Genomic DNA, 13,488 nt, shown 5'->3' with positions numbered 1-13,488 from the left:
TGTAGGGACTTTGAATGTTGGGACTAGAAGAGGAAACGCTGAGGAGTTGGTTGAGATGATGATGAAGGGAAAGGTTGCTATATTGTGCATACAGGATATTAATCCAGTATCAGAAAACCAACAAGAGGCAGCATGGTGGCGCAGTTGTAAAGTGTTGGCTTCTGTGGATTTTCTCCGGGCACTCAGGATTCCTGCCACATTCCAAAAACATTCATTAAATTGCCCCAAGGTGTGATTGTGAGTGTGACTGTTGTCTGTCTCCATGTGCCCTGCGATTGGCTAGCAACCTGTTCAGGATGGAGCATGCTCATCCTCAAGGACTGCGGGAATTGACTCCAGCACTTTCTCCACCCTCGTGAGGATAAGTGCCTCAGAAAATGGATGGATGAATGGATTTTAACAGAAATTTTTGAAAAAGTGTATTTGCCATTATGAAGAAACAATGTCATCTTAGGGTTGCATTGCCTCCCATTGCATAGCTTTAGCTTTGAGTTGTTGTTGTTGCTGCTGCACAGGAACAACCATTGCATTCATAAGGCAAAAATATGTCTGCCTTATCCCCACAAACCCACCAAATAGCTTTGAAATTTCCCAAAGTAATGTTTCCGACTAATGTAGGATGTGTTACCTGCAATGTCAACCGCTGGGCCTTGTCCTGCAAATAGAATGTTCCTCAGTTTGTCTTGAGCTTTTTTTTCCAGATGGGTGTACCTTAAAGTGGGACTTTCATCCCTATAAATATTCTAAAATAGATATTGTCATGAAAACTAAATATAACAGTCTTCACTTCAATGTCTATACGAAAAAATAAACGAGAGCGGATCGTGCGTCATCCATGTGCAAAGTTGCGCAATTGAGTGTCCCTCGACATCCAAGTAGTCGCCATATTGGTCGCGTCCTCTGTCCTTGACGTCATCGTCACTTCCGGCGTTGAAAACGCGCAGTGCCTGCTCCTATGGAAGCCGCACAACAGAGATATTCGGATTTTTCCGACGCCCCTTCTGACACCGAAGCTCTTTTCGGAAAGGAAAACACCACACAACCGAGTGAAGTTCCCGGGGCAATATTACACTATTGTTTCGAGCCCTCGAGGCAATATTCCACTATTGTTTCGAGCCATATTCAGATAATATGCGATCACGCCCAAATCGCATCCCTGTCCGATCCACTTCCGCGGCGGAGATGAGCCATCGCAGCTCATCGCAGCCGGCCGGTGTGGCTTATGACAGAGCGGTGCTGCTTTGGGGGGGTGTTCACAGACGCAGCAGTACTGAGCAACACAGTCGAGCCGGGCGCTTTATGCGCAGACGTGACTGAGTAACGCATTCTCAGCTGGGTTCTTCAGAGCCGCCCCCGATGCGCAGCCTTCGCAGAAGCTGTGACTGCCGAACGCGGCGCCTCGGCCGGTGTGGCTGATTTTCGGCGCCGTGGTGGCATATAATAGAGCCGAGGCGGGCAGCTTTTAGAGGGTTGTTCACAACCACCGCAATACGCGATGAACACTATTGAGATGAGGCTGAGTGAGACATTGTTGGCTGGGCAACGCGCACATCGTCACATTTCATACGCGGAGGAGCTGTAAACACACCTAGCTGTTATTTGGAACCCACGAAGCTCTCGCCCTCTGCACCCGTGCAATCCATTTTTCACAACGAACAGGGTCTCTTTCAAATTTATGAAGGCTGAATCCATTCTCCCGAGTGTTCAAGCAATGTCCAGCAACGCAATGAGCCGGCATTTTGGCTAACACGAAGGAACAACGAGCTACCTTCCCGGAAGTAAAACTAATGGAAACAAACGAGTCCACTAGGGGGCGCCGCTGGCCTTTACGTCACTTCCTGCTTCTCCTCGAAAACAAATCCCTTGAGAGGATTTTCATGGTGGGAGTTACAAAAAGCTGTATACGTCAAAATCATGTTTTGTGGTGAAGGTCGTCCGTGTGAGAGGATCTGTGTTTGGATCGATTGAAGTTCATCACTCTTCAAATATTTCAGTAGATCCAAAGAGGACTAGAATCTTCTCAGGTCTGGAAAGTTCTCCTCTTTGAGGGAAGAGTAAAAATCCGGCAGTGAAAATGAGCCGAAGCGCTCTGCAAGAACGGTGTCAGACTGCAGCTCGATGACTTCCATCTGAATGTCACTTGGAGTTTGTTCCCAGTGACGACTGCTCGAGAACGATCGAGGCTTGTGTGCCACAGACGATGAAGAGTTCAACAGAGTTGTTGGTGATTTTTGGGTGAGATTGAGAGTTGGTCAACGAGTTTTGTGATGCTGCTTTGGCCAAAGCTATATTCCACCTATTCATGTAACAACAGACACCTATTTAGCCTGTTCTCCATTTTGTCATTACTTTTCAATTCCTTTCTTGATAAAATGTCTCTTATTTTCTCAAATAAATGTCTCCCTTAAATTATAGTACAGTGCAACTTGAATATAACATTTTTTTCTTCTTCCTTGAGCATTTTATGGCTGGTGGGACTGATACTCCGAAGCAACGTGTCGTCGGGAAAATACGCTAATTCAAATAGAGAATCTGATTGGTAACAACACGTGCCTCGAGTGATAATTGATGACGATTTTTATGCCACGAGTGTATGCTTGAAAGTAAGACAAAGCAAAAAATAAAGATAAATATACAGTAAATACAAATACTGTACATAGACTGCAGTGTGGTAGAATTGCACACTCCTGTATGTTACATGACAAAATCTTTTCATTTGATACAGGATCACACAGTATGCAGTTTTCCATCTGACCCAAAGAGTTTACATTTTCGTCACAGCATTGCAATCACTCATTTGCTTGTTCAAAATGAACATCACAAAAACGTTTTAGCACTTGTGAAAAGAAAGCACACTGAATACAGATTTAAAATCAGAGATGAAGTCATTTGTTAAAAGACAAAAGGTCATTGAGCCATCCATTTTCTGAGCAGCTCATCCTCACGATGGATGCGGGAGTGCGAGCTGCCATCGGGCAGGAGGCAGGGTACACCCTGAACTGATTGCCAGCCAATCGCAAGGCACATTGAGACAATCAGCCACACTCGCAATCGCACCTAGGGGAAATTTAGAGTGTCCAATTAATGTGGCATGTTTTTGGGATGTGGGAGAAAACCGGAGTGCCCAGAGAAAACCCACGCAGGCACGGGAAGAACATGCAAAACTCCACACAGGTGGGTCCGAGATTGAACCCCTGACCTCAGAACTGCGAGGACAACGTTTTCCATTTGACCCACTGTGCCGCCCAGTACATGTTATTCACGATTAAATGTTCACTGTAAACTTTTAAATTCAAATTGCAAGTTCATATTCAAAACTGTGGTTTTGATCAGACCAAAAAATCTGATATTTTCGAATTTATTCACCACAGAGGACTAAACAGCTTTGCTGGACTAATGTGGGTGAAACTGAGATCTTGCCTGCACAATGTAGTCAAGGTCTGGCTCAATGACTGTGGTTTTGATTTTCAAGATGTCATGCAGGTGAGATTCACTTTGTCTCATTCTCACACAACTCTTGGTAATGTTTATGACCGTTTTTTCACACAAGTATGTGGAGCCAAACAAGCTCACCAACCTGGCTCCCTCATCATGTGATGTGTTCTGTCCACAGGGTTGCTCTAGGATTTCCCCCTGGTCCCGGTTTCCATCCTCGATATATCGTGTGAGGTCCTTCACCTCCAAGTTGCGGACACCAATTTTAAAATATTCCCATCAGTCCTTTTGCGTGCACAATGGTGTGAATTCACTTCCGCCTGCCCGTAGGCACACACTCTTGGAATTCTTTTACTGGGTGTGGGGCTACTCACTTATTGTAACAACTCATGTAAACACTTATATTCTTGTTCTATAGACTTCTACAATTCACAGAGTCAGTCCCACCACATTCCAGTTATAATGCTGGGTTCATGATCCTTGTCTTGCATGCTTCTTCCCCTGTCCTTGTCCTGAACTATCTTGTCCTTTTCTTTCTTCACAGGGTGGAGCGCGACAGTCTCACGTAACTGATTTCAAGTGTATCCTTGTGATTTCATAAGTATCCTTTCATTTCCATGGTGAGGTTTAATATGATATGGAATGCTGGTGAGCCTCCCCCAACCCTAGGTACAGGTAGTGTGGCCGAGCGGTCCAAGGCGCTGGATTAAGGCTCCAGTCTCTTAGGAGGCGTGGGTTCAAATCCCACCACTGCCAGATTCTGTGCTGATATTTTGTCATTGGCTCGAACACTACGCTGGGGACAAGGCATGATTTTGGTCACAAGATAGTTGAGGTGTTTCTGCTCCTCATTCTTCTCTTTCTCATTTAATTTGTTTGCATGTGCATGTAAACTATTACCTACCTAGTAGCACCTTTTTGGGTACTTAAAGAGTGATTACAAGTTGACGGAACATTGAAAGGAGGTATTCTTTTCCAGTTGGAAGTAAATCTTGAATTGAAGAAATGGTCACAACCAATTAGAAGACAAGTTAATCCATCCATTTTCTTTGCCACTTATCCTCAGGGAGTGCTGGAGTCTATCGCAGGTGTCAACGGGCAGGTGGCGGGGTACTCGCTGAACTGGTTGCCAGCCAATTGCAGGGCACATCGATACAAACAGTCGCACACACAATCACACTGCGGGGCAATTTAGAATGTCCAATTAATGTTGCATGTTTTTGGGATGTGGGAGGAAACCAGAGTGCCCAGAGAAAACCCACACAGGTACAGGGAGAATATGCAAACACAGGCGGGTCCGTGATTGAACACGGGACCTCAGAACTGTGAGCCCAACGTTTTAGCAGCTGACCCACCGTGCCGCCAAACAAATCAAGATTGAATAATATTTTTTCACCAAGAGAAAGACTTTAAACGAATTGCTAAACATACCATGAGAAGACAAATGAAAATGGAGAAATAACTCCAGCGAGCAGAGGACTGTTTCAATGTAACATTTGCTCGGTTTTGGTTCGAGCACGGTTCTGCTGCACCACTCTGCTGTAGAGTTGTCAGACTTTGAATGTACTCTCATACCTTTCTGAAAAGAAAGAACACGAATGACCACATGTGCACTTGGCACCAGCTCACCCTCGGTCGCAGTTTGATGATCGACATTGTAGTCGTGTCATCGGACTTGCAGCCACATGTCCTGGACACTCAGGTGAAAAGAGGGGTGGAGCTGTCAACTTATTGTCCCTTGGGGGTTAGTTGTCTCTAATGGTGGAGGAAGATCCTGGTCAGATGTGGCATGTGTCCCGAGTTTGTACGCAGATACAATTGTGTTTCGGGCCGGCCCTGGTACACGTACCAGGCCATGTACATGGATGAGGAACTGTATATGGGGATATTCTCAGTAAGTACGGTCAAACATCGGTGTCAGCCTTGAGCAGGCATATGCTATGTGATTTAATTACCTTATCAGCTGCAGCCATCTGTTTCTTTCCTTTTCTTTCGATGGGAATCTGAAGAAAAATCAATCGGGGCAGGTTTCCTGTTGATTTGTGCACTTTGGAACACAGCGTTGAGGTATTTTGTTTGACAACTTTCACAGAGAAGACGTTGACCAAGAAACACGTGGTCTGTTTGGGTCCGGAAGTAAAATTATCACGTGATCAGGTGGTGGTGCAATGGTGAGGACACTATACTCTGAATCCACTGATCCAGGTCCAAGTCTCAGTGGAATTGGAAAGTGTCTCTGAATTGAAACACGATTGTACTGTGCCAAATTGACTTGAACAGATTTTCTTCACTCACGCAAAAGACCAAATGCCCCTCCCAAACCATCCATGAGGGTTCCTGGTGTAATTATCAGCACTCTGGATTTTAAATCCAGTGATCTAAATTCAAGTCTCAGTGGAACATGGTACTGTTTGCCTCTGGCTTAATTTTAAGACGTTCTTCCCTCATGGACAAGACCAAATGCCCCTCCCACACCACTCATAAGGGTTCCATGGTGTAATGGTCAGCACTTTGGACTTTGAATCCAGTGATCTGAGTTCAAGTCTCGGTGGAACCTGTTTGTCCTCTCTCTCATAACAATGTTGATTGCATGGAGTTATCTTATTCATAGGGAGGTATTCCCGAATCGATAAGACCAAATACCCCTCAGAAACCAGGCAGTTGGGGTTCCATCGAGGGATGGTGAGCACTCTGGACTCTGAATCTGCATTCAAGTCTCAATTGAACTGTAAAATGTTCATCTCTCAATTGAAAGAAGAGTGTTTACCTTTACCTTTACAGACGTTTTTCCCTCATGCAGAAGACCAAATACCCCTCCGAGACTAGTCATGGGGCTTCCATGCTGTAATGGTCACAACTGAATTCGGAGATCAGAGTTCAATTCGGTGGAACCTGCTTGTTCTCTCACTTGAAACGATATTGTATCAAACGGATTTCCCACACTCATCATGGGGATTCCATGGTGTAATAGTGAGCACTCTGACTCCAGATATTCAAGTTCGAGTCTCACTGTTAGTCTTTCAATTGAAACAAGACTTGATTGTGTCAAATTTTCTTTAAAGTCCCTCTGACACCAAAAGCATGATTTTTAGTATGTTTTTAATAAAAAAAAAAAAAGGCAGCCAGAATGGACCCATCTGTTTTGTTTTTTTTTTTTGATGGAGAAGAAGCAACAAGAAGCAGGAAGTGACATTTTTGCAGACACCCACTCAGGCGGGTTCGTGTGTTGATACCAGTTTTACCTGCGGGAAGCTAGATCTTTGTTCCTTCATGTTAACCAAAATGCCGGCTTGTTATATTGCTGGATATTGCTTGAACACTTGGGAGGATGGATTCACGCTTCACACTTTTCCAAAAGCCCCGGTTCGTCGTGAAAAATGGATTTCACAGGTAGGTGCAAAGGACGAAAGCTTCATGGGATTCAAATGACAGGTAGGTGTGTATAGAGCGATTAAAAAAAATAATACTTGGGGGGACGACATAATCTTCTCAGCAGTAACAAAAGATCCACATCATAATAACTTCATAAAATGAGTAAGTCAGGGGTGTTAAATGTGTCCATGTGCGCAGCCGCATCGTTCGTTGTTGTTGCTCGCCGGCGGTGTTGTGTTGGTGGATCGGCTGGGGAGGTGGTTTGGCGCATGCGGGAGGAGAAAGGAGCTCCCCCTGTCGGCCAACGGTGTTTCGCCCAGCATGGGTTTTCCTGAGTATGCAAAATTTTTCGTATAGACATTGAAGAGAATAATATTACATGTAATTTTCATAACAATATCTATTTTACAATGTATATTGGGATGTCAGTGCGACTTTGAGGATTGGTGAGCCAATGCGCATGTCCTTGGTTTTAGAAGACTTGATTAACCCGGTTCAAACCTGTGACATCCCTCAGAGGAGTATCACAGACAGTCTTTTATTGATTCGGGACACCATCTCTTATGCGCAGGACAGAAACATGAGGCTTCAATGTAGACTTTGAGAAAGTTTTGATCCGAGTCTCGCACAAATATCTTTTTATGCGACTGCAAAAATTTGGCTTTCCAGAAAGATATGTCGAGTGGGAAAGACTATTGTATCAAGACATCACCAGTAAATATATGATGAACAAGAACCTGACAAAAGCAGTCCACATTAACTGTGGTGTACTTCAGGGTTGCCCGTTATCTGCCCAGCTCTACGTTCTGTGTATCAAACCTTTAGCACAGGTTGTGAGAAAAGATAAAATAATAAAAGGTGTAAATATTCCAGAGTGTGGGGGTCTTAGTTCAAAAATGCATTTTGAATGCATCATTTTATATCCTTGGAGCATGCCTTATGTGTCCATCTGATTCTGGACAAACATTGACGTATCGAGCAGATCTGAATGGGTTTTGCTCCAGAACAAACACAAAGTCCGCAGGTGCCTGGGTAGAGTCACAACTAAAATAAAATTATGTGACTCAAAGATGAGTATCTCCAGGTGTCTTGAACCCATCTCAAAATAAAACTTACAGTTCACAGGCTCTTGTATAAGTTCAATGTGTCTCAAAAATGCAGATAATTAAAATTACTTCAAAAAACAAGAGGAAAAAAAAGTAAAAAAACAGGTTGGGAAAAAAAAACTCAGAAAAACAGGAAAAAAAATACTCAGAAAGATGGGGGGGACACTAACGACAACAAGATGAAAAAAGCCAGGAAAAAAGAGAAAAAAAACAAAGCCCTCATAAAATTACAGTGGCATCTCTAATTATGAAATCAATCCATTCTGGAAGTCGTTTCGTCACGTGAAACTTTCGTAAGTAGAAACGCATTTTACATGTAAATAGCCTGATCCGTTCCAAGCCCCCCAAACCCCCACTACTTCCAAAAATAAGAATTCAAAGTGTTCATGATATAAAAAAGGTGTACAAAAATGATGTTCATTTACCTTTGGCGTCGAGTGAGTGGCAAGTAAAAAGGCATCGTGGCGTCTTCAGGCACGCACACAGCTTAATTCCACCAAAATTCATTCACCGTTTCTCACGTTCAACCAGCGGCAGAGATGGGGGGTTCCATGCTCGCATCGCCGTAAATTGTAACCGGGAAGTGTTGTGTGCTTACACGTGTATATATCCATCAATCCATTTTCTTAGTCGCACGATAGTGGCAGGAATGCTGGAGCCTATCCCAGCTGTCAACGGGCAGGAGGCAAGTTTACACAGAATCAGACACGGGGAGAACATGCAAACTCCACACACGGAAGTCCGGGATTGAACAGCTGCGCCTCATAACGTATGTTGTTGCTTTACCGTACCAACACGAGAGGCTCATAACCAGTAATGATTAAATGCGTGCAAATTTCCCCGCTGATGAATGAGCCTCAACTGTGACAGCCACAGCTTTATCGTGTCAGGTTGACCCCACGGGAGGTTAAAGAAGGACTAATTTGGGTGCATTTTCTCAGTTTTGGTGCAGAAAAAGTGAGCATCTTGGCTTAGCAAGACTGAATGGTCTGTAATGCTAAGCACCGGAGACGTCAGGGGCGGAGTCAAGGATGTTTCTTCCTGTTTTGGCTCTGAAAGCTGGCACATATCCAGATGTTGCTTGGATTTCAAATATGTACTTTATTTTCAATTTTTATTTTCAATTAATGTCCAAAATACATGTAATAATAATATTACTTCACATTGGAGGGTTTATTGTACATATGAATTTTGGGGAGAGTCTTCCTTTAAGGAGATGGATTTCTTGATCAAGTGGATTCTTCCAAATTGTAGATGATAATTTCTTTTTTGGGGCTAATACTGGGTTGTTACCCCCAACGAGGTGTCACTCATTGCTTCTATGTTTATAATGAAGTTTTTGGGAACTCATGAAAGGGGGTTATGTAGACATGACATTTACTTTGTTGGTTCAGAAACAAGAATTTAAGTAAACGTTTCATTGGAGAGGGAAAATCTTATCAAGAGGTGCAACAAATTATAGGCTCTTCAGCTAAAATGATGCCTCTTATGCCTTAAAACAAAGAAAAACCAGTGACACATTCCAGAAAATGGAAGACAACCATCACAATTGGTCACAGAATAACCAGAATGGCAAAGGCTCAGCCAATTATGATCAGTTCCTGGATGTGAAGTGAAGACGGTGAAGCATGGTGGTGCAAGCATCATGATATGGGCCTTGGGTCTAGTTATTTGCGAGCAGGGATCATGGATCAGTTTGCATTTTTCAAAATACTTGAAGAGGTCTTACAAGTAAAGGTTTCTCACTTTGAGAAAATGTCCATCTTGTTCTAAGTGACACGTCATCTCAACTTTTTACTTTTTATCATCTTGGTCAGTGTGAGAAGTATGACGTCGTGTTGGATCACATGTCCTGCTGGAATCCCCCAAACATTTTCATTTTGTTTCTCTCATTGTACTTTACCATGACAATATAAATGGCTTATGGAGGATTTTATCTGGGGAGAATTCCAGCAGAAGTGTCAGGATGGTGATGAATTTTACTTTTCTACTAGCCAACAAAACTACATCCACATGAACCATCGAGAAAGGGACCATTACTTGAATCAATGGCTGAACTGTGACAATGCTGAATGAAGCTTTCATCAACTGAGTTCCAATATAATGGAAGAGATCTTCACCCAGCGAACGAGCTCCGACATTTAACATGACAGCAATCTCGCCCCCCCTTGCAATCCACCTATTTGGCGTGAACATTCATGTGGAAAAGTGCCAACTAAGCATGGGGACGATATTTGTTGGGAAAAAAAAACAAAAAACAACCCAGAGGCATTTCTCACATGATGCCTGGATTCAACTTTTTGGGTGAAATGAGTTCAATGTGTGCATCGATGCACCAGTCTTGCCGGACGACATAGAAGTCTGCAGGCACACACGCAAGTCATTGGATTTCCCTGAATAGGCACACGTCCAACATTTACCGTGAAGAAAATAAGCATTTGTACACCCTGCCATTATGCAAGTTATCCTACTTAGAAATCATGGAGGGGTCTGAAATTTTCATCGTAGGTGCATGTCAACTGTGAGAGAGATAATCTCAAAAGAAAAATCTAGAAATCACAATGTATGTTTTTTAACTATTTATTTGTGTGATACAGCTGCAAATGAGTATTTGAACACCTGTCTAGCAGCGAGAAATCTGACCCTCAAAGACCTGTTAGTCCGCCTTTAAAAGTCCATGTATTATCCTGAATCAGATGCACCTGTGTGAGGTTGTTAGCTGCATCAAGACACCTGTCCACCCCACAAAATTGTACAACTCCACACGGCTGGAAAGGGCTATGGAGAAATTGCCAAGCAGCTTGGTGAAAAAAGGTCCACTGCTGGAGCAATCATGAGAAAATGGAAGAAGCTAAACATGACGGGCAGGGTACACCCTGAACTGGTTGCCAGCCAATCAGGGCAGGGCACATGGAGACAGACAACAGTCGCACTCACAATCACACCTCAGAGGAATTTTGAGTCTTCAATGAATGCTTGAATGTTTTTGGAATTTCCATACAGGCAGGGGCCGGGTTTTGAATCCCGCTCCTCAGAACTGTTAGGGCAATGCTCGACAGCTGCACCACCGTTGTTTGAACAGTCGCAATAAAAAATAAACTAAAAATGTGCATTAATATGGTTAGTGACATTGGTTTGGTATTATTTTGAACACTAACTGTATATTATTTGCATCCCAATGGTTCAAAATCGGATTGTGAGGAGATCGACATTTGGAAAGTGAGAGTGATCATGTTTCATGATGAATATCCACAATAAGCGACGTTCTTCACTTTGGGAAGACTTTTGTTTCTTACAACCAAATATTTCATGCAGTGTTTGGCAGATGTATAATGTGTTCAGTATGTAATTGTATTTTTAATCTTTAAATGGGTCGAACATGAACAATTACTTGTAGGCATGGTGTTTGCTCTGCACACAAAGATTACCTTGGTGGAACATGCTGAGAGGTTTGCATGCTCGACATGATGACATGCAGACCAAGAAAACCAGTGACCCTGTGCAGACTGAAAAGACTTCCAGTAAGATACTGTAAATGTGTCTATCTTTAGACAAAAGTGATTTTTGGAAGTGGCCCACAGCCATTGAGAAGACAAGTTTTTATTTCTCACTGTCAAAGAATCATAACTGAGAGCAGAGGATGGTTTTGATCCATCAACCTCTGGGTTAGGGGGCCAGCATGCACCCACTGCACCACTCTGCTGTACCTTCAACTTCTTTGTATGTACTTTTGTACCCGTCTGAAAGGAAATCAGCTCCGCTGTCTCGTGCCTGGATCAGACTCCAAGACACATTTGGTATTTGGTCAAATTTTATGATCATTGGTGTTTATTAAAGTGCTGATCTGTACTGGCACCTTTCTGGGTACTTACAGTGATTTTAAATGGACAGATCATTGAAGAGAGGATTTTTTTTCCCAGTTGGAAGTGAACTGATGGATTGAAAACACAAGTCTTTATTGCACAATATTTCACACGATGAGAAAGACTTTAAAAAGTGGCATTCAGAGAATAAGTTTGAAAGCCTAATGCCACCACGATGATGGGACATTTTGGATTGAAGCCTGATGAACGCAGCCATCCTGCTCGCACCAATCAGCCGATAAGTCAAACGGAACAATGTAGATTAAAATGTGACAGAGTCCAGTATAGAACTCGTGCACGTGATGTCGTCATTTTCACGGCGCCATATTGCCGGTCAAAAAGAGCAGCTCGACAGTGTGGGGCACATTGAACCGGAGCAGAATATTCACAATGGACGAGACTTGTTGTGCTGTTGGTTTTTACAACAGATGAGACAGATATTCAAAGAGATCATTCTATGGAATACCAGCTGAAATGACGAGAAAAGATTGATGGATGATGGCAATTAAACATGATGGATGCTGCCCAACCAAATACACACGACTGTGTCGCGATCACTTCATTTCAGGTAGGAATTATTCTTCTCAATCTCAAATTCCCAAGAAGTACTCATCATGGCAAGTTGGATCATTTGAGAACCACGTGAATAAATAAATAAATAGACAGGGAGTCGTCTCCAACATACACGGAAGTGTGTTGCGGCCACACGTTAAACTCTCCCCAACAGATGTTTTTTTTTTTTTTTTTAATATGCATTGTTCTCAAATGAGTCCAATGCGTATTTAAAAAAAAGAAAATAAACCGAAGGTCACAGTGATGTTTACGGAGGTTAACATGTGGCTAAAGGGTATCACAGTGGTTTATTATTATTATTATTATTATTAGTAGTAGTAGTAGTAGTATAGTAGTAGTAGTAGTAGTAGTAGTAGTAGTATTAATATTAACATTATTATTATTTAAATATGTATTGGACTTATTTGAGAACAATAAATAAACAAAAAAACAAAACATCTGTCAAGGAGAGGTTTACCAAAGTTTAACGTGTGACCGCAACACATTTCGTGTAAGGAGGTGCCGACTCGCTGTCTTTTTTTTCCATAGTTTAATGAATGTGAGTTTGCGTAAAACCAGGGTTCATTGATTTTAATATAGTTATTCCATCCATCCAGTTTCTTTGCCACTTATCCTCACGAGGGTCGCAGGGGGTGCTGAAGCCTATCCCAGCTGTCAACAGGCAGGAGGCAGGGTACACCGTCAATTGGTTGCCTGCCAATCGCAGGGCACAAAGAGACAAACAGTCACACTCACAACCACACAGAGGGGGAATTTCAAGTGTCCAACTAATGTTGCATGTTTTTGGAATGTGGGAGAAAATCCACACACGTACGGGAGAACATTCAAACTGCATCGAGGCAGGTCGGGGATTGAACTTGAGACCTCAGAACTGCGGAGGTCAATGCTTAACAAGCTGAATCCACCGTTATGCCGCTAGACAGATTTGTTTTTTATATTTTCGGTCCAATATGGCTCTTTCGCCATTGGGTTGCTGACACCTGGTCGAAATAATCCATCATTGCTGTTTGACGTGTCCAGATGTGACTCGTTAATTTAGATCATAAATCAGAACATACATCTGCAACTTTATCTTGTTGACTGGTCCTCTTTCTTGGCCTTTTGGCTATGATCAAGTGTAGTACCAACATTTACCAGGT

General features: G+C 42.9%; 2 non-coding genes across 2 annotated transcripts; both read left to right on the top strand.

Moving 5' to 3' along the window:
- Nucleotides 1-4,109: 4,109 nt before the first annotated feature.
- On the top strand, nt 4,110-4,191 carry trnal-aag (transfer RNA leucine (anticodon AAG)). The gene has a single exon. It is a non-coding gene; the product is annotated as a tRNA-Leu (tRNA).
- Nucleotides 4,192-5,920: 1,729 nt separating this feature from the next.
- Nucleotides 5,921-5,992, top strand: trnaq-uug (transfer RNA glutamine (anticodon UUG)). The gene has a single exon. It is a non-coding gene; the product is annotated as a tRNA-Gln (tRNA).
- The last annotated feature ends 7,496 nt before the right edge of the window (nt 5,993-13,488 follow it).

Source organism: Syngnathoides biaculeatus, chromosome 18 (assembly GCF_019802595.1).
Source record: "Syngnathoides biaculeatus isolate LvHL_M chromosome 18, ASM1980259v1, whole genome shotgun sequence".
NCBI lineage: Eukaryota > Metazoa > Chordata > Actinopteri > Syngnathiformes > Syngnathidae > Syngnathoides > Syngnathoides biaculeatus.
Note: the sequence above shows the minus strand (reverse complement) of the source record. Positions and strands in the feature narration are given on the sequence as shown.